The following is a 19,203-nucleotide window of genomic DNA, read 5'->3' as shown; positions in this document are numbered from 1 at the left end:
CCCCCCCAGGGTGAAATTCCCCATTGAAACAGTAGCAGGTCCCAGGGGTGAAATTCCCATTAAAACAGTACAGGGGTCCCAGGGGAAATTCACCCATTAATACATGCAGGGTCCCCAGGGTTGGAAAATTCCCCATTAAAACAGTAGCGGGTCCCCCAGGGTGAAATTCCACCATTTAAAAACAGTGTCAGGGTCCCCCAGGGGGCAAATTCCCCATTTACAACAGTAGCAGCGGTCCCCCCCAGGGTGGGAATCCCCCCATTAAAACGTTGCAGGGTCCCCCAGGTTAAATTCACCCATTAAAAACATAGCAGGGTCCCCGGGTGAAATTCCCATTAATACAGTTAGCAGGGTCCCAAGGTGAAATTCCCATTAAACACGTGCAGGGTCCCCCAGTGCAATGCCCCATTAAAACAGTAAGCAGGGTCGCCAGGGTGAAATTCCCCCATTAATGACAGTAAACAGGGATTTCCACGGGTTGAAATTCACCATTAAAACAGTAGCAGGGTCCCAGGTGAAATTCCAAATTATACAGTAGCAGGGTCCCCCAAGGGTTGGAATTCCCCATTAAACCACGTAGCAGGGTCCCCCCAGGGTGAATTCACGCCATTAAAGAAGTAGCGGGTCCCCCAGCGGGGAATTCCCATTAAAACAGTAGCAGGGCCCCAGGGTGGAATCCCCCATTAAACAGTAGCAGGGTCCCCCAGGGTGAATTCACCCATTAAAACAGTAGCAGGGTTCCCCAGGGGAAATCACCCCATAAATACAGTAAGCAGGGTCCCCCAGGGTGGAATCCCCCCATATCACAGAAGGCCCCAGGGTGAAACTATCACCGCTTTAAAACAGTAAGCAGGGTCCCGCCAGGGGGAAATTCCCATATAAAACAGTAGCAGGCGTCCACCCAGGGCCGATTGAAATTCACATTAAATCCAGCACCATTCCACCCAAAATCCCCTAACAGTAGCAGGGGTCCCCCCAGGGTGTAAATTCCCCCATAAAACAGTAAGACAGCGGTCCCCACGATGGGTGGAATATCGCTGCCATTAAACAGTAGCAGGGTCCCCCCGGCGTATTACCATTAAACAGTAGCAGGGTCCCCCAGCGGGGTAAATTCCCCCATTAAAACAGACAGCATGGCGCTGAACCCGGTCGCTCGCGCCTGCCAGGGTGGAACCCGTCTCCATTGAAAACCATGAGTAAGCTATTCACAGATGGTACCCCCTCAGAGGTTGAGTATTGGACAATTCCAATTAAAGACATGTCAAAGAAGATAGGTATGCGCAACCGCCAGGGGAAATTCCCGCTTAGCCAATACGCCTCTAGTTTACAGGGTCCTTTCCTCAAGTGGCGAACCAGGTCGTCACACCATTAGGAAACTTAGTAGAGCGTATCGGAGGTCCCCAGGGTGGAATTCCCATATAAAACAGTGGGCAGGGTCTCCCCCAGGGTGGATATCCCCCCATTAAAAGATCAGTAAGCAGGGCTTCCCCGCCCAGGGGGAAATCCCCATTAAGAAGGACAGTAGCAGGAGTCCTTCCCAGGGTGAAATCCCCATTTTAAACAGTACGGTATCCCCGCCAGGGTGAAATTCCCCCATTAAACCAGTAGCAAGGGTCCCACATGGTGAAACTCCCCCCATTATAACAGTAGCAGTCGGTCCCCCAGGGTGAAATTCACCCTAAAACAGTAGCAGGGTCCCCCCAGGTGAAATTCCCCATTAAAACAGTAGCAGGGTCCCCCAGGGTGAATATTCCCCCATCAAAAACAGTAGCGGGGTCCCCCAGGGTGAAATTCCCCCATTAATACATACGCAGGTCCCCGCAAGGGGAAATTCCCATTCAAAACAGTAGCAGGTCCCCCAGGTGTGAATTCCCCCATTTAAAACAAGTAGCAGGTCCCCCCAGGGTGGAATCCGCCCATTAAAACAGTAGCAGGGTCCCCCGGGTGCAATTCCCCCCCTTAATTACAGTAGCAGGGTCCCAGGGTGGAATCCCATTAAACAGTAGCCAGGGTCCCCAGGGTGAAATTCACCCATTAAAACAGTAGCAAGGGGTTCCCCAGGGTGAAATTCCCCATTAAACAGTACAGGGTCCCCAAGGGTGAAATTCCCCATTAAAACAGTAGCAAGGTCCCCAGGGTGAAATCACCCTTAAACAGTAAGCAGGGTCCCACAGGGTGCAATTCCCATTAAACAGTAGCAGGGTCCCCAGGGTGAAATACCCCATTAATACAGTAGCAGGGTCCCCCGGGTGGGGAATTTTCCCATTTAAACAGTAGCAGGGTCCCCCAGGGTTGAAATTTCACCATTAAAACAGGTAGGCAGAGGGTCCCCAGGGGAAAATTCCCATTAAAAGACAGTAGCAGGGTCCCCCAGGGTGGAATCCCCTCCAATTAAACAGAGGCGGGTCCCCCAGGGTGACATCACCCATTAAAACAGTAATGAGGGTCCCCAGGGTGAAATTCACCCATTAATCAGTAGCAGGTCCCCCAGGGTGGAAATCCCATATAAAACGTAAGCAGGGTCCCCCAGGGTAAATGCACCCAGTTAAAAAGTAGCAGGGTCCCAGAGGTGAAATTCCCCATTAATACAGTAGGGGTCCCCGGGTGAAATTCACCCATTAAAACAGTAGCAGGGTCCCCCAGGGGTGAATTCCCATTAATAACAGTAGAGGGTCCCCCAGGGTGAATTCCCATTAAAACAGTAGCAGGGGGTCCCCCCAGGGTGATTCACCCATTAAAAAGTACAGGTCCCCCAGGGGAAATTACCCAATTAAAACAGTACAGTGCTTCCCCAGGGTGGAATCCCCCCTTAAAACAGTAGCAGGGTCCCCCAGGGTGAAATTCACCCTTAAACAGTAAGGTAAGGGTGGAATCAACCTGAAACGTAGCAGAGGTCCCCAGGGATAATTCCCCATTAAAAAGAGCAGGTCCCCCCAGGCTGAATTCACCCATTAGAAAATAGCAGTCCCCCAGGGGGAAAATTCTCACGCATTAAAACAGTAGCAGGGTCCCCCAGGGGAAAATTCCCAACCTTAAAATCAGTAGCAGGGTCCCCCACGGTGAATTCCCATTAAAACAGTAGCAGGGGTCCCCCTCAGGTGGAAATCACCATAAAACAGTAGCAGGGTCCCCCAGGGTTGAATTCCCATTAATACAGTATGCAGGGCCAGGGTGAAATTTCATGTAAAACAGTAGCAGGGTCCCCAGGGTGAAATTCCCATTAATACAGTAGCAGGGTCCCCAGGGTGGAATTCCACATTAAAAAAGTAGCAGGGCCCCCAGGGTGAAATTCTCCTCCATTAATACAAGTAGCATGGTCCCAGGGTGGAATTCCCCCAATAAAAGTAGCAGGTCCCCCCAGGGGTGAATTACCATTAAAACCAGTAGAGGTCCCCCAGGGTGAATTCAGCCATTAAACATAGCAGGGTCCCCAGAGGTTGAAATCTCCCCCATTAAACAGTAGCGGGTCCCCAGGGAGGGGTGAAATTCACGGCCATTAAACAGTAGCAGGGCCCAGGGTGAAATTCCCATTAATACAGTAGCAGGCACCGGGTGAAATTCACCATTAAACGTAGCAGCGGTTTCCCCAGGGTGAAATTCCCCATTATTACAGTAGCATGGTCCCCAGGGTGGAATTCCTCCCATTAAACAGTAAGCAGGGGTCCCCCGGGTGAAATCCCCATTAATGACAAGTAGCAGCGGTCCCCCAGGGTTGAAATTCCCAGATTAAAACAAGTAGCAGGGCCCAGGGTGAATTCACATTAAAACATGTAGCGGGGGTCCCAGGGGAATTCCCGCCATTAAACAGTAGACAGGGTCCCAGGGTGGGAATCCCATTAACAGTAAGCAGGGTCCCCAAGCGGTGAATTCCCATTAAAGTAGCAGGGTCCCAGGTGAATTCCCCATTAATAAAGTAGCAGGGTCCCCCAGGGGTGGATTCCCCATTAACAGTAGCAGGGTCCCCAGGGTGAAATTCCACCCTTAAAACAGTAGCAGGGTCTCCCCAGGGGTGAAATTCACCCATTATAAACAGGTAGCGAGGGTCTCCCAGGGTGAAATTCCCCATTAAAACAGTAGCAGGGTCCCAAGGGTGAAATTCACCCATTAAAACAGTAGCAGGGGGGGGTTCCCCCAGGGTGAAAGTCCCCCATTAAAGTAAGCAGGGTCCCAGGGTGAACCCCATGTAAACAGTAGGCAGGGTCTTCCAGGGGAAATCCCCCATTTAGAACAGTATGCAGGGTCCCAGGTGGAATTCACCCACTTAAAACAGTAGCAGGGTACCCAGTGGGAAATCCCCCATTAAACCAGTAGCGGTCTCTCCAGGGTGATCCCCCATTAAAGACAGTAGCAGGGTCCCCAAGGGTGGAATTCAACCCATTAAAACAAGTACAGGGCCCCCCAGGGGAAATCACCCCATTTAAAACAGTAAGCAAGGGTTTTCTTCCAAGGTGTGAATCCTCCCATTAAAACAGTAGGCTAGGGGCCCCCCAGCGGTTGGAATTCCACCCAGTAAAACAGTAGCAGGGTCCCCGGGTGAATTCACCCATGTAAAACAGGTGCAGGGTTCCTCCAGTGTGAAATCCCCCTTAAGTAGCAGGGTCCCAGGGTGGAATATACCCCATTAAAACAGTAGCAGGGTCTCCCAGGGTGAAATTCACCCATTAAAAACATAGCAGGGTCCCCCAGGGTGAAATTCCTCGTTCATCTGTGTCGTGGTTTTCGAACATGAGATGATTTCTCTCTTACACACACACACACACACACACACAACACAACACACACACACACACACACACACACACCACACACAACCACACACACACACACACCACACACACACACACACACACAACGCCAATTTTGGGCATGCTGTGGTAATGTGCTTGTATTTTTTAAAGGTGTTTTACAAGTTGATTGACACGGGGGAGGGTTGTGAACGGGAGAGGCTGCTACCTGGGGAGGGTTGAGGGTGTATGATGAACGGGAGAGGCTGCTACTGGGGAGGGTTGTGAACGGGAGAGGGCTGCTACTGGGGAGGGTTTGAACGGGAGAGGCTGCTACCTGGGGAGGGTTGTGAACGGGAGAGGCTGCTACCTGGGGAGGGTTGTGAACGGGAGAGGCTGCTACTGGGGAGGGTTGTGAACGGGGCACGGCTGCTACTGGGGAGGGTTGTGAACGGGAGAGGCTGCTACCTGGGGAGGGTTGTGAACGGGAGAGCTGCTACCTGGGAGGGTTTTGCGGAGAGGGCTGCTACGCTGGGAGGGTTTGTAACGGGAGAGGCCTGCTACTGGGGAGGGTTGTGAAGGGGAGGCTGCTCACTGGGGAGGGTTGGAACGGGAGAGGCTGCTACCTGGGAGGGTTTGTGAACGGGAGAGGCCTGCCTACCTGGGAGGGTTGTAAGGGAAGCTGCTACTGGGGGGGTTGTGAACGGAGAGTCTGCTACCTGGGGAGGGTGTGGAACGGGAGAGGCTGCTACCTGGGGAGGGTTGAATGACGGGAGAGGGCTGCTACTGGGGAGGGTTGTGAACGGGAGAGGCTGCTACCTGGGGAGGGTTGTGATCGGGAGAGGCTTGCTACCTGGGGGAGGGTTGTGAACGGGAGAGGCTGCTACCTGGGGAGGGTTGTGAACGGGAAAGGCTGCTACCTGGGGAGGGTTGTGAACGGGAGAGGCTGCACCCTTGGGAGGGTTGTGAACGGGAGAGGCTGCTACCATGGGGAGGGGTTGTGAACGGGAGAGGCCTGCTACTGCGGGAGGGTTGTGAACGGGAGAGGCTGCTACTGGGAGGGTGGTGAACGGGAGAGGCTGCTACATGGGGGGGTTGTGAACGGGAGAAAGGCGCTACTGGGGAGGGTTGTGAACGGGAGAGGCTGCTACCTGGGGAGGGTTGTGAACGGGAGAGGCTCTACCTGGGGAGGGTTGGTGAAACGGGGAGAGGCTGCTACCTGGGGAGTTGTTGTGAACGGGAGAGGCCTGCTACCATGGGGAGGGTTGTGAACGGAGAGGCTGCTACTGGGGAGGGTTGTGACGGGAAGGCTGCTACTGGGGAGGTTGACTGGAGAGGCTGTGTGCTGGGGAGGGTTGTGAACGGGGAGAAGGCTGCTACCTGGGGGAGGTGTAGGAGACGGTGAATGTTAGGAACGTGCTAGACCTGGAGGTGAACGGAGAGCTGCTACCTGGGGAGGGTTGTGAACGGGAGAGGCTGCTATGGGGAGGGTTGTGAACGGAGAGAGGCTGCTACTGGGGAGGGTTGTGAACGGGAGAGACGGCTGCTACCTGGGGAGGGTTGTGAACGGGAGAGGCTGTGCTACCTGGGGAGGGTTCGTGAACGGGAGAGGCTGCTACCTGGGAGGGTTGGTGAACGGGAGAGGCTGCTACCTGGGGAGGGTTGTGAACGGGAGAGCTGCTACCTGGGAGGGTTGTGAACGGGAGGAGGCTGCTACCTGGGGAGGGTTGTGAACGGGAAGACGGCTGCTACATGGACACGCATGGTGCCCAGATTGATGACGTATGACACGCAGCTAGTATGGAGCTGAAATGACGGACTGGCTTTCAGTCGGTCCCGACGAGTCCTCAGATAGTTATGTAACACACATTAGCATGGTGCTATTTTAAAACTAGTAAAATAAAGTTAATTTTGATGGGAAGGAGAAATAACTTTTAGTTATTGTCACCATCTAGAATCTGGATGTCACCTTGACATGCCAGCTAACGACAAGCCAGTGTGAAGACCAGTACAACGGTCCTGTTTAGAGGTGCTTCCCACCGGGCGGCTGCATCATGTCGCTGGCGGTAGCACGAGTAATTTTGTTCCATTCCACTGATGTATATTTCCAGTAGGAAAGCAGCCTACATGAGAGGAACCTTGTACTGTTGGTAGGAACCATCTGGATGTCACCGTGATGCGGTAATACTACTCAATTGAGGAGAGTTGGCGTTGCAACACGACAACAATACAGGTTTCCTTCGCACCGAGTCCCGATTGCCGACACACTGCTGCCCTGCAGTAACTTGAGGGAAGTAGTTAGATAGTGGAGTCAATATCAGGCCAGTAAGGAGAGGGGAGTAGTTAGATAGTGGAGTCAATATCAGCCAGAAAGGAGAGGGTAGTAGTTAGTAGGGAGTCAATATCAGGCCAGTAAGGAGAGGGGGAGTAGTTAGATAGTGGAGTCAATATCAGGCCAGTAAGGAGAGGGAAGTAGTTAGATAGTGAGTCAATATCAGGCCAGTAAGAGAGGGGAGTAGTAGATAGTGTAGTCAATTATCAGGCCAGTAAGGAGAGGGAAGTAGTTAGATAGTGGAGTCAATATCAGGCCAGTAAGGAGAGGGGAGTAGCTAGATAGTGTAGTCAATACCAGGCCAGTAAGAGAGAAGGGAAGTAGCTAGATAGTGTAGTCAATATCAGGCCAGTAGGGAGAGGGAAGTAGTTAGATAGTGTAGTCATATATCAGGCCAGTAATGGAGAGGAAGTTAGTTAGATTAGATAGTGTAGTCAATATCAGGCCAGTAAGGAGAGGGAAGTAGTTAGATAGTGGAGTCAATATCAGGGCGAGTGACAGCTACATAGCTTTTTTAGTCAGATAAAACTGAATGATTCTGAAAACTCCCAAGTCTCAATTTCGTCAGACAAGTTTGAAATTCTCGCTGAATTGTCTAGTCACACGCATAAAGTAGCTAGCTGGGGAGGATTCATCAGGAGGACTGACTGACCAATCAGCCTCCACTCAACTCTCGCTGCGTGACATACAGCACCAGTCAAATGTTTGGACACACCTACTCATTCCAGGGTTTTTCTTTATTTTTACTATTTTCTACATTGTAAAATAATAGTGAAGACATCAAAACAATGAAATAACACATATGGAATCATATAGTAACCAAAAAAGTGTTAAACAAATAAAAATATATTTTATATTTGAGATTATTCAAAGTAACCTCCCTTTGCCTTGATGACAGCTTTGCACACTCTTGGCATTCTCTCAACCAGCTTCATGATGTCGTAACCTGGAATGCATTTCAATTAACAGGTGTGCCTTGTTAAAAGTTAATTTGTGGAATTCCTTTCCTTCTTCATGCATTTGAGCCAATCAGTTGTGTTGTGAAAAGGTAGGGTTGGTATACAACCACCGTGTCTTTGTGAGACGCAAAGTAGGTGAACAGATGATCTCCGCATATGTGGTTCCACTGTGAAGCATGGAGGAGGAGGTGTGATGGTGCTTTGCTGGTGACACTGTCTGTGATTTATTTAGAATTCAAGGCACAATTACCCAGCATGGCTACCACAGCATTCTGCAGCGATATGCCATCCCATCTGGTTTGGGCTTAGTGGGACTATCATTTTTTTTTCAACAGGACATGAGATGGTTTGTGATGAGTTGGACAGGAAAAGCAGCCAACAAGTGCTCAGTATATGTGGGAACTCCTTCAAGACTTTTGGAAAAGCATTGCAGGTGAAGCTGGTTGAGAGAATGCCAAGAGTGTGCAAAGCTGGCATCAAGGCAAAGTGTGACTATGAAGAATCTAAAATATATTTTGTTTTGTTTAACACTTTCTTGGTTACTACATGATAGCATATGTGTTATTTCATAGTTTAGATGTCTTCACTATTATCAGCATGTTAAATGTGCAACCAGAGGGAAAACAATTCTAGACCACCTTTACTCCACACACAGGGACGCGTACAAAACTCTCCCTCCATTTGGCAAATCTGACCATAATTCTATCCTCCTGATTCCTGCTTACAAGCAAAAACTAAAGCAGGAAGCACCAGTGACTCGGTCTATAAAAAAGTGGTCAGATGAAGCAGATGCTAAGCTACAGGACTGTTTTGCTAGCACAGACTGGAACATGTTCCGGTATTCTTCCAATGGCATCGAGGACGTCGTCCCCACAGTGACTGATCAGTTGAAGTCGGAAGTTTACATACACCTTAGCCAAATACATTTAAACTAAGTTTTTCACAATTCCTGATATTTAATCTTAGTACAGAGATTCCTGGCTTAGGTCAGTTAGGATCACCACTTTATTTTAAGAATGTGAAATGTCAGAATATAGTAGAGAGAATGATTTATTTCAGCTTTTATTTCTTTCATCACATTCCCAGTGGGTCAGAAGTTTACATACACTCAATTAGTATTTGGTAGCATTGCCTTTAAATGGTTTAACTTCGGCCAAATGTTTCAGGTAGCCTTCCACAAGCTTCCCACATAAGTTGGTGAATTTTGGCCCATTCCTCCAGACAGAGCTGGTGTAACTGAATCAGGTTTGTAGGCCTCCTTGCTCGCAACACGCTTTTCAGTTCTGCCCACAAATGTTCTATAGGATTAGGTCAGGGCTTTGTATGGCCACTCCAATACCTTGACTTTGTTGTCCTTAAGCCATTTTGCTACAACTTGGAAGTATGCTTGGGGTCATTGTCCATTTGGAAGACCCATTTGCGACCAAGCTTTAACTTCCTGTCTGATGTCTTGAGATGTTGCTTCATCATATTCTCCCCTCTCCTCTTCTCATCTCTCCTCCCCTCTCCTTCCTCCTCTACTCTCTCCTCTCTCCCTCCCCTCTCCTCCTCTCTCCCTCTTCTCCTCCTCCCTCTTTCCCCTCCCTTCCTCCTCTACCTTTCTCCATCTCTCCCTCCCTCTTCTCCTCTTCCCTCTCCCCTCTCCTTCCTCCTCTGCTCCTCTCTTCCACCTCTCCTTCCTCCCCTACTCTTCTCTTTCCCTCTCTCCTTCTCCTCTCTCCTCTTCTCCTCTCTCCTTCTCCTCTCTCTCTCTCCCCTCCTAACTGTCTGTCTTAATATTCTTCCTGTCTTCCTCTCCAGGTGTAGTTTCCTCGTGGTTGCTGTGTCGAGCCTGCCGCCACACACCCACTCCTCTCCCCTCTCCTAACTGTCTTAATACTCTTCCTGTCCAGGTGTAGTTTCCTCATGGTTGCTGTGTGGAGCCTGCCGCCACACACCACTCCTCTCCCTCTCCTAACTGTCTTAAATACTCTTTCTGTCCAGGAGTATTTCCTCATGGTTGCTGTGTGGAGCCTGCCGCCACACACCCACTCTCTCCCTCTCCTAACTGTCTAATACTCTTCCTGTCTTCTCTCTCAGGTGTAGTTTCCTCGTGGTTGCTGTGTGGAGCCTGCCGCCACACACCACTCCTCAACAACACGGCTTTTGCCTGCATCTTCCAGTGCTTCTTCTGTCAACAAGTTCAGCAGAGCTGCTGCGTCCGCGCTTAGCCCGGACGCCGCAGCCCCCCGCACATCAGCCAATCACAGCCAGAGCCCCGCCATGTGACATGGTGAAGATGACCAAGTCGAAGACGTTCCAGGCATACCTGCCTCGTGTCATCGCACCTACAGCTGTATACACTGTCGGCACACCTTCAACCACGACGAACTCATCTCTAAGGTAGGGGGGCTGGAGCGCGGCGCACCCACACACGACACAACACACACACACAGACACACACACACACACACACACACACACACACACACACACACACACCACACACCACACACACACACACACACACACACACACCACACCACACACACACAACACACAAGACACACACACCACACACACCACACACACACACACAACACACACACCACACACACGACAGACACACACACACACACACACACACACACACACACACACACACACACGACACACACACACACACACACACACACACACACACACACACACACACACACACACACACACACACACACACACACACACACAACACCACACAACAACACACACACAACACACACACACACACCACAGACACAGCACAGACACACACACACAACAACACAATGCAACGTGATCAGTGCATTTCAACACACTACAAAAAAAATATCAACTTATTTTGTTGACTCGATCAGAATCAATGAAGTTGTTTACCAGAGAGCAAATCCAGAGCTAGCTGGTTACCACTCCAGACACCTAAGCTGATTACCCAGCGAGCCAAAGAGAATCAGCCTCTGAACTCCACCCATGTTGTCAACATCTATTAGCTCCTTTATGGATGAGCAGACGACCTACTGTACCTGCAGACGACCTACTGACCTGCAGGTACCAAGCTGCAGGCTACTTCTGTAGACTACTTCCTGAGACTACCTTCCTGCAGACTACCTTCCTGCAGACTACCTTCCTGTAGACTACCTTCTGTAGACTACCTTCCTGTAGACTACCTCCTGCAGACTACCTTCCTGCAGACTACTTCCTGAGACTACTCCTGTAGACTCCTTCCTGCAGACTACCTTCCTGCAGACTACCTTCCTGTAACACCTTCCTGTAGACTACCTTCCTGTAGACTACTTCCTGCAGACTACCTTCCTGCCGACTACCTTCCTGCAGACTACCTTCCTGCAGACTACCTTCCTGCAGACTACCTTCCTGTAGACTACCTTCCTGTAGACTACCTTCCTGCAGACTACCTTCCTGCAGACTACCTTCCTTGTAGACTACCTTCCTGTAGACTACCTTCCTGCAAATACCTTCCTGCAGACTACCTTCTGCAGACTACCTTCCTGCAGACTACCTTCCTGGAGACTACCTTCCTGTAGACTACCTTCCTGCAAACTACCTTCCTCAGACTACCTTCCTGTAGACTACCTACCTGCAACTACCTTCCTGCAGACTAACTACCTGCAGACTACCTTCCTGTAGACTACCTTCCTGTAGACTACCTTCCTGTAGACTACCTTCCTGCAGACTACCTTCCTGAAGACTACCTCCTGTAGACTACCTTCCTGCAGACTACTTCCTGCAGACTACCTCCTGTAGACTCCTTCCTGCAGACTACCTTCCGCAAAGACTACTCCTGAGACTACCTTCCTGCAGACTACCTACCTGGACTACCTACCTGCAGACTACCTACCTGCAGACTACCTCCTTGCAGAATACCTACCTGCAGACTACCTTCCTGCAGACTACCTTCCTGCAGACTACCTACCTGCAGACTACCTTTCCTGCAAAACTACCTTCCTGCAGACTACCTTCCTGCAAACTTACCTTCCTGTAGACTACCTTCTGCAGACTACCTTCCTGCAAACTACCTTCCTGCAGACTACCTACCTGCAGACTACCTTCCTGCAACTATCCTACCTGCAACTACCTTCCTGCAAACTACCTTCCTGCAGATACCTACTGCAACTACCTTCCTGCAAGACTACCTACCCATGCAACTTACCTTCTGCAACTACCTTCCTGCAAGACTACCTACTGCAGGACTACCTTCCTGCAAACTACCTTCCTGCAGACTACCTACTGCAGACTACCTCTGCAGACACCTCGGCAATACTACCTTCCTGCAGACTACTACCTGCAGGATACCTTCCTGCAGACTACCTTCCTTGTAGACTACCTACCTGCAGGCTACCAAGCTGCAGACTACCTTCCTGCAGACTACCTTATCTGCAGACTACCTACCTGTCAGGCTACCAAGCTGCAGACTACCTTCCTGCAGACTACCTTCCTGTAGACTACCTTCCTGTAGACTACCTTCCTGCAGACTACCTTCCTGCAGACTACCTTCCTGCAAACTAACTAAACAACCCGTTTGTTTAGTTAGTTTGTAGGTGGGTGGGTGTGTGTGTGTATATACAGTGGGGAGAACAAGTATTTGAAACACTGCCGATTTTGCAGGTTTTCCAACTTACAAAGCATGTAGAGGTCTGTAATTTTTATCATAGGTACACTTCAACTGTGAGAGACGGAATGGTAAAGGTGATCTAGAGTGGTTTCCCCTCTGACATGCTGGTAGAAATTAGGTAAAATGGATTTCAGTTGTCCTGCATTAATGTCACCGGCCACTAGGGGCAGCACCTCTGGAGAGCCGCCTCTTACAGCTTCTACCCCCAAGCCAGACTGCTGAACAATTCGTCAAATGGCTACCCGGACTATTTGCATTTTGTTTCATTGCTGTTACTCGCTGTTTATTATCTATGAATACCCCTACCTAGATATACATATTACCTCAATTACCTCAACTAACCTGTACCCCTGCACATTAACTCAGTACCAGTACCTCCTGTATATAGCCTCAATGTTATTTTTTTTTTTACTTTAGTTTATTTTGTAAATGTTTTCTTAACTCGCATTTTCTTAAAATTGTATTGTTGGTTAAGGGCTCCTCTTAAGGATCGAACCTTTTTCCCCCTTCAATTTCCGCCTTAAATGACCAAATCTAACTGCCTGTAGCTCAGGACCTGAAGCAAGGATATGACATACCCAAATCTAACTGCCTGTAGCTCAGGCCCTGAAGCAAGGATATGACATACCCAAATCTAACTGCCTGTAGCTCAGGACCTGAAGCAAGGATATGACATACCCAAATCTAACTGCCTGTAGCTCAGGACCTGAAGCAAGGATATGACATATTATTGATACCATTTGAAAGGAAACACTTTGAAGTTTGTGGAAATGTGAAATTAATGTAGGAGAATATAACACATTAGATCTGGTAAAAGATAATACAAACAAAAAAACGTGTTTTATTTAATGTAAAAAAAATTGCGTCAGTTTTGAAATGCAAAAGAAGGCCAGACAGTCATTTAGATGTTGTCCACAAGATGGCAGTAGTTTGTGTGCAAAGTTTCATACTGATCCAGTGAAGAATTACATCACTACACAATATTTTATATCAAGTCTGCCAGGTTTCCTTCACGAGTTTGCTCAAATGTGCCGAATTGGTCAATTGATACATTTTCAAGTACATAACTATTGAGAACATACAAAAATGCTATGGTAATACATTTTTTTTTTTAAATGTACACACTCCCAGGAATGTCATACATGATGGATAATTAGCTTCTCTACAGTAAAAATACTAACCTTCACACATCTAGATGGCCGGGCGGGTGTAGAGCCAGAAGCCGCAGGGGTTCAAACTGTAGAACTAGTTCCTACATTTGAATATAAAAATGTATTTTATCAAAGAAAAACTACGCTACATTTTATCTCTGGGACCCTCAGGATGACAAATCAGAGCCAGATTACTGAATGTAAGTACATTATTTACCTTCAGAGGTAAATGTATCAAACCAGTTGCCTTGATAAAAATGTTTTGTTGTTGTGCACTATCCTCAAACAATAGCATGGTATTTTTTATCACTGTAGTAGCTGCTGTAAATTGGACACTGCAGTTAGATTAACAATCATTTAAGTTTTCTGCCCATATAAGACATGTCAATGTCTCGGGAAAGTTGTCTTTTGTTTACAACGTCATTCTAGTACACATTATCGCATATTGAGCAACACCTGTCCCGGTTTAGAGACACCGATACAGTAGAGGTTTGTAAGCATTTCTACTACACCTGTTGTATTCGGTGCATGTGACAAACAACGATTTGATTTGATTAGATTCATTGCCCTATACAGCTCGTTTAGTGTGGTCTTAGTGCTAGCATCCGTTTGTGGTGGTAAATTGACAGCTACGAAAAATATAGATGGAAAACTCTGGGTAAATAGTATGGTCAACAGCTTATCATAGAACATAGAGACTTCCTTAATATTAAAGATCGCTCACCGGTTACTGTTAACAAAGTGACACACCCCCTCCTCTGAGGCCGTTCTGTCCTGACGAAGCATAGAAGTTTCTAGTTGAATTAGTCGTATGTACAGGACAGAATTGATATACACCGTCCAACAAAATGCTTCATTACAAGTTCCTTCTCAACAATGCAACAATAAGAATTAATAAAATAAGAATACAAACATAAAGTAAATGTATCAGTAGAATAGAATAAACATTTTAGCATCAGTATAATACAGGAAGGCACAATTTATAGTCCAACATTTACATGTGATTGAGGAAGGGGGGAGGGGGGTTGGGGTGACTGCTATAAATTGAGCAGTTAAATAAGATCTCGGTAGTAGCAACGTGTGTGGTGTGTGGTGTTGTGTGTGTGGTGTTTGTGTGGTGGTGTGTGTGTGTGTGTGTGTGGTGTGTGGTGTGTTCGGGTGGTGGTGTGTGTTTTGGGTGTGTGTGTGTGTTGTGTGTGTGGTTGTGTGTGTGTGTGTGTGTGTAGTGTGTGTGTGTGATGTGTGTTGTGTGTGTTGTGTGGTGTAGCATGATGTCTGGTCAGACCTGATAGAATCAGAGCAGTGGTTGTCGTAGATCAGAGCAGGGTCAGCCTGTTAGAAATCAGGAGCAGTGGTCAGCCTGTTAGAATCAGAGCAGGTGGTCAGTCCTGTTAGAATCAGAGCAGGTGGTCAGCCTGTTGTAGAATCAGAGCAGGTGGTCAGTCCTGTAGTATTAACAGAGCAGGTGGTCAGTCCTGTTAGAAATCAGAGCAGGTGGTCAGCCTGTTAGAATCAGAGCAGGTGGTCAGTCCTGTTAGAATCAGAGCAGGTGGTCAGTCCTGTTAGAATCAGAGCAGGTGGTCAGTCCTGTTAGAATCAGAGAGGTTGGTCAGTCCTGTTAGAATCAGAGCAGGTGGTCAGTCCTGTTAGAATCAGAGCAGGTGGTCAGCTGTTAGAATCAGAGCAGGTGGTCAGTCCTGTTAGAATCAGAGCAGTGGTCAGTCCTGTTAGAATCAGAGCAGTGTCAGTCCTGTTAGAATCAGAGCAGGTGGTCAGTCCTGTGTTAGAATCAGAGCAGTGGTCAGTCTGGTTAGAATCAGAGCAGGTGGTCAGTCCTTTAGAATCAGAGCAGGTGGTCAGTCCTTAGGTTAGAATCAAGCAGGTGGTCAGTCCTGTTAGAATCAGAGCAGTGGTCAGTCTGTTAGAATCAGAGCAGGTGGTCAGCCTTAGTTAGAATCAGAGCAGTGTCAGCCTGTTAGATCAGAGCAGTGGTCAGTCCTGTTAGGAATCAGAGCAGGTGGTCAGTCCTGTTAGGGTTAGAATCAAGCAGGTGTCAGTCCTTTAAAGATAAGCAGGTGTCAGTCCTGTTAGAATCAGAAGCAGGTGGTCTGTGTTAGAATGAGCAGTGGTTCAGTCCTGTTAGAATCAGAGCAGGTGGTCAGTTCTTTTAGAATCATCAGCAGTGTGTCAAGCCGTGGGTTACGAATCAGCAGCGCAGTGGTCAGCCGTTAGAATCAAGCAGGTGTCAGTGTTAGAATCAGAGCAGGTGCGTTCCTGTTAGATCAGAAACAGGAGGTGGTCAGTTCGTTAGAATCAGAAGTCAGTGGTTGGGTAGAATCACGTGCGTTAGTTAGAATCAGATGCAGGGTCAGTCCTGTTTAATGCAGGTGTCTATCTGAGATGCAGGAGATACGTATCAGTCTTTGTAGAATCAGAGCAGGGTCGGTCGTCCCTGTTAGAATGCAGAGCAGGCTGTCAGTCCTGAAACAGATAGGACTGTTAGAGCCAGAAGCAGTCCGCAGTCCTGTTAGGTGTGCATGGAGATGCAGAGCAGGTAGTCGTGTAGAATCAGCATGATGCAGTCTTGAATCGAAGCAGACTGGTCAGTGCCCGTGGTTAGACATCAGAGAAGTATCGTTTCAGATCAAGCAGTGTGGTTAGTCTGTTAGGAATCCAGAGCATTGTGTGTCAGTACCGTGTTAGAATTAGAGCAGGTGGTCATCCCATTCGGAACAGGCACTGTTATTGTGTAGAATCAGAGCACGCTGATCCAGTGCCTACACATCAGAGATCTTCAGTCTTCAGATCCAGCGGTGTTCGTCCGTTAGACATCAGATAAGGTGGCGAGTCACTGTCTCGTTAGAATCGCAGCAGGTGGTCTCTCTGATCACAAGATATCGAGCGAGGGCACGGTCGAGTGGCCTGTAGGCCGTTAGAAAGATCATCGAGTCTTCGGTTCAGTCCGGTGTAGACAGGTCATGGTGCGCGCTGCGAGTCCTGTTAAGGGTTAGAATCAGAGACATCGTAGTTCCTCGTCCTCCCGATAGAATCCAGAGTTGACTGGGTCTGTCCTGTATTCAGTCTTCCAGAGCAGTGTGGTCTTTAAGTCCCTGTCCATCTAGAACGCTCGGGTCAGTCCCTAGACTAGGGTACTACGAACCAGAGCGAGGTTAGCTCAGTCCCGTGCTCTAGAATCAGAGCTAGTGTGCGCACCAGTCTTCTAGAGCATCGTGCTCGGTCAGCTCGGCTGCTTAGCGAGTTACAAGTACACAGGTGGAGTCTCCAGTCCGGTTTACGGGTTGAGCAAGTTCACGATCAGGACACAGTCCTACGCTCTAGACGTTGAGCGAGAGCAGGTACATGATCCATAGTATAGTGGTGTTAGACATATAGAGCATGGTGCTCTACGTTCTCCTGTTGAGAGTTATCAGCGCGCTCTGATCAGTTCCGTGAATTACAAAAATCACGAGCCAATGCGTAACACACTGTTAGAATCAATTCAGCTTGTAGTGTGATCTCTGTGATAACGGCGCTTAGAATCTCAACGCAGATCATCAGGTACCTCGACATAGAACATCCAGAGCCAACGGTTGGTCTCAGATCGCTGTCATAGAATCAGAGCTACGGTAGCGTGCAGTCACCTGTTATGATAGTGCAGCGCACCGTTGGTTCTCCGCTTGTGTAGGGTTTAGTAATTCTGAGCTCAATACCTCGTTACGTAATCCAGATGTCAGTCTAGATACTGCGCCTATAGGGTTAGAAGCATTCAGACGCAGGTTGGTTCAGTCCTGTTAGGGTTAAATCAAGAGCAGTACTGCAGTCCCAATCAGCAGCAGCGTGGCTCAGGTTACCTTGTTCCAGAATTCAGAGCAAGGTAGTCAGGTCCCTGATAGACTCATCTCACAGTGGTCAGTCTCTCTTGTTACTAGGGACATCCAGATGACGTCACATGTTCTGTTAGAATGCGAGCGTAGGTCTCAGTCCTTGTTAGATGCTTCTAGACGCAGCGTCTGGTCAGTTCCTGTTACTGAATTCAGCACAACACGGTGGTCAGTACCCGTTAGGGTTCAGACTTACATAGACAGGTGGTCGAGTTCCTAATTAGAATTATAGTAGCGAGGTGGTCAGTTCGTGTGTTACAAGGAGAGTGCAGAGACACGGGTGAGGTCAGCTCTCGTTGAGCTTACAGTATCAGAGCAGGTGGTACAGTGCCTGCCAGAAACTCGAGCAGATGGTCACTTTCATGTTAGAGATATCCGAAGGCAACAGGATCTGGTCTCCTGTTTATGAATCCATAGTTATCTAAGGTGTCAGTCCCTTCTGAGGACGTTAGGTATCGAGTGCCAGGAGGTCAGCTTCCGCTCTGGTACCAGAAGTCCAGCAGGTAGGTGTCCATATACTTCGGGTATACAGAATCATAGCCATAACTCTGTGTCGTCTCTCCTGTCACTCGATAGTCAAGAAGCTGGTCAGTGCCTTTGTGAGAATACACAGTAACTACCGGAGGTGTGGCTCTAGTTTTCCTGCTATATGGAAGCAATCACCAGGGTGACATGTCCTGGATTCAGGATCATTCTAGAGTTAGGCTGGTCAGTTTATGTAGAAGACCCTCCAGAGCGGTGGTCCGTGAGTAACAGGCGCGTTAGTAATCCACGACGTAGTGCTTCTTACTGGTGTAGAAATCAAATAGCGTGGTCCACGCCCTTGTATATATAGAACAACACAGTACAATCCTGGTTAGAACATAATTAGAAGGCGCACGCGAAGTCAGTCCGTGTTAGGCGTCTATGAGGAATCCCAGACGCACAGTCTTGTTCGAGTCGCAAGAATTGGAGGAACAAGGGTGGGCTCAGCTCACCTTGGTCTATTTTTCTAATTACGCTCAGGTGTCGCTCCCGATGTCCCCTGTTAGCTCGTGGCAATCCAGTGATGCAGTATCTCTAGTTCGCCTACTAGTTAGGAATTCTAGCTATGAAGTGCAGTAATGCTCTAAAATCAGAGCGCCCATGTAGCCAGCTCTGTGTTCTAGTCAGTGGGCTCCCTAGTCCTTTAGCCCTTCAAGGCATGTCTCCTCTCTCCTTGTTATAAAACCAGTGTCCAGTCCTCTTAGGTCTAGAGAGACTCAGATTGATAAGAGTTGTGTACAATCATTTTTAGAGACACGGAGGCGCTAAGTGCATCTGCAATGTCCTGTTAGAATCACGACCAGCTAGGTCCTGACACGTTGTCAGCCTGAGAATAATGAGTACGTATAAGTGGCTCTACGTACCTTGTTATCATCACAGAGTCAGGTGTGTCTCGATCCGTGGTTAGGGTTAGACAATAGAGCATGTAGTCAGCCTGATAGAATCAGAGCAGGTGGTCTTCCCTGGATTAGACACAGTGAGAG

The 19,203-nt window shown here is 48.5% G+C and overlaps 1 long non-coding RNA gene across 1 annotated transcript in view; it reads left to right on the top strand.

Annotated features, from left to right (window-relative positions):
• The window catches only part of LOC112073941 (uncharacterized), a 53,268-nt gene that overhangs the window by 8,997 nt on the left and 25,068 nt on the right, over positions 1-19,203 (top strand). Inside the window, exon 2 of the long non-coding RNA XR_011476739.1 lies at positions 10,095-10,413. This is a non-coding gene — a long non-coding RNA (uncharacterized lncRNA). The remainder of the gene's footprint in view (positions 1-10,094; positions 10,414-19,203) is intronic.

This window comes from Salvelinus sp. IW2-2015, unplaced genomic scaffold (assembly GCF_002910315.2).
Source record: "Salvelinus sp. IW2-2015 unplaced genomic scaffold, ASM291031v2 Un_scaffold2431, whole genome shotgun sequence".
Taxonomy (NCBI): Eukaryota; Metazoa; Chordata; class Actinopteri; order Salmoniformes; family Salmonidae; genus Salvelinus; species Salvelinus sp. IW2-2015.
This window is presented reverse-complemented; position numbering and strand designations above follow the sequence as displayed.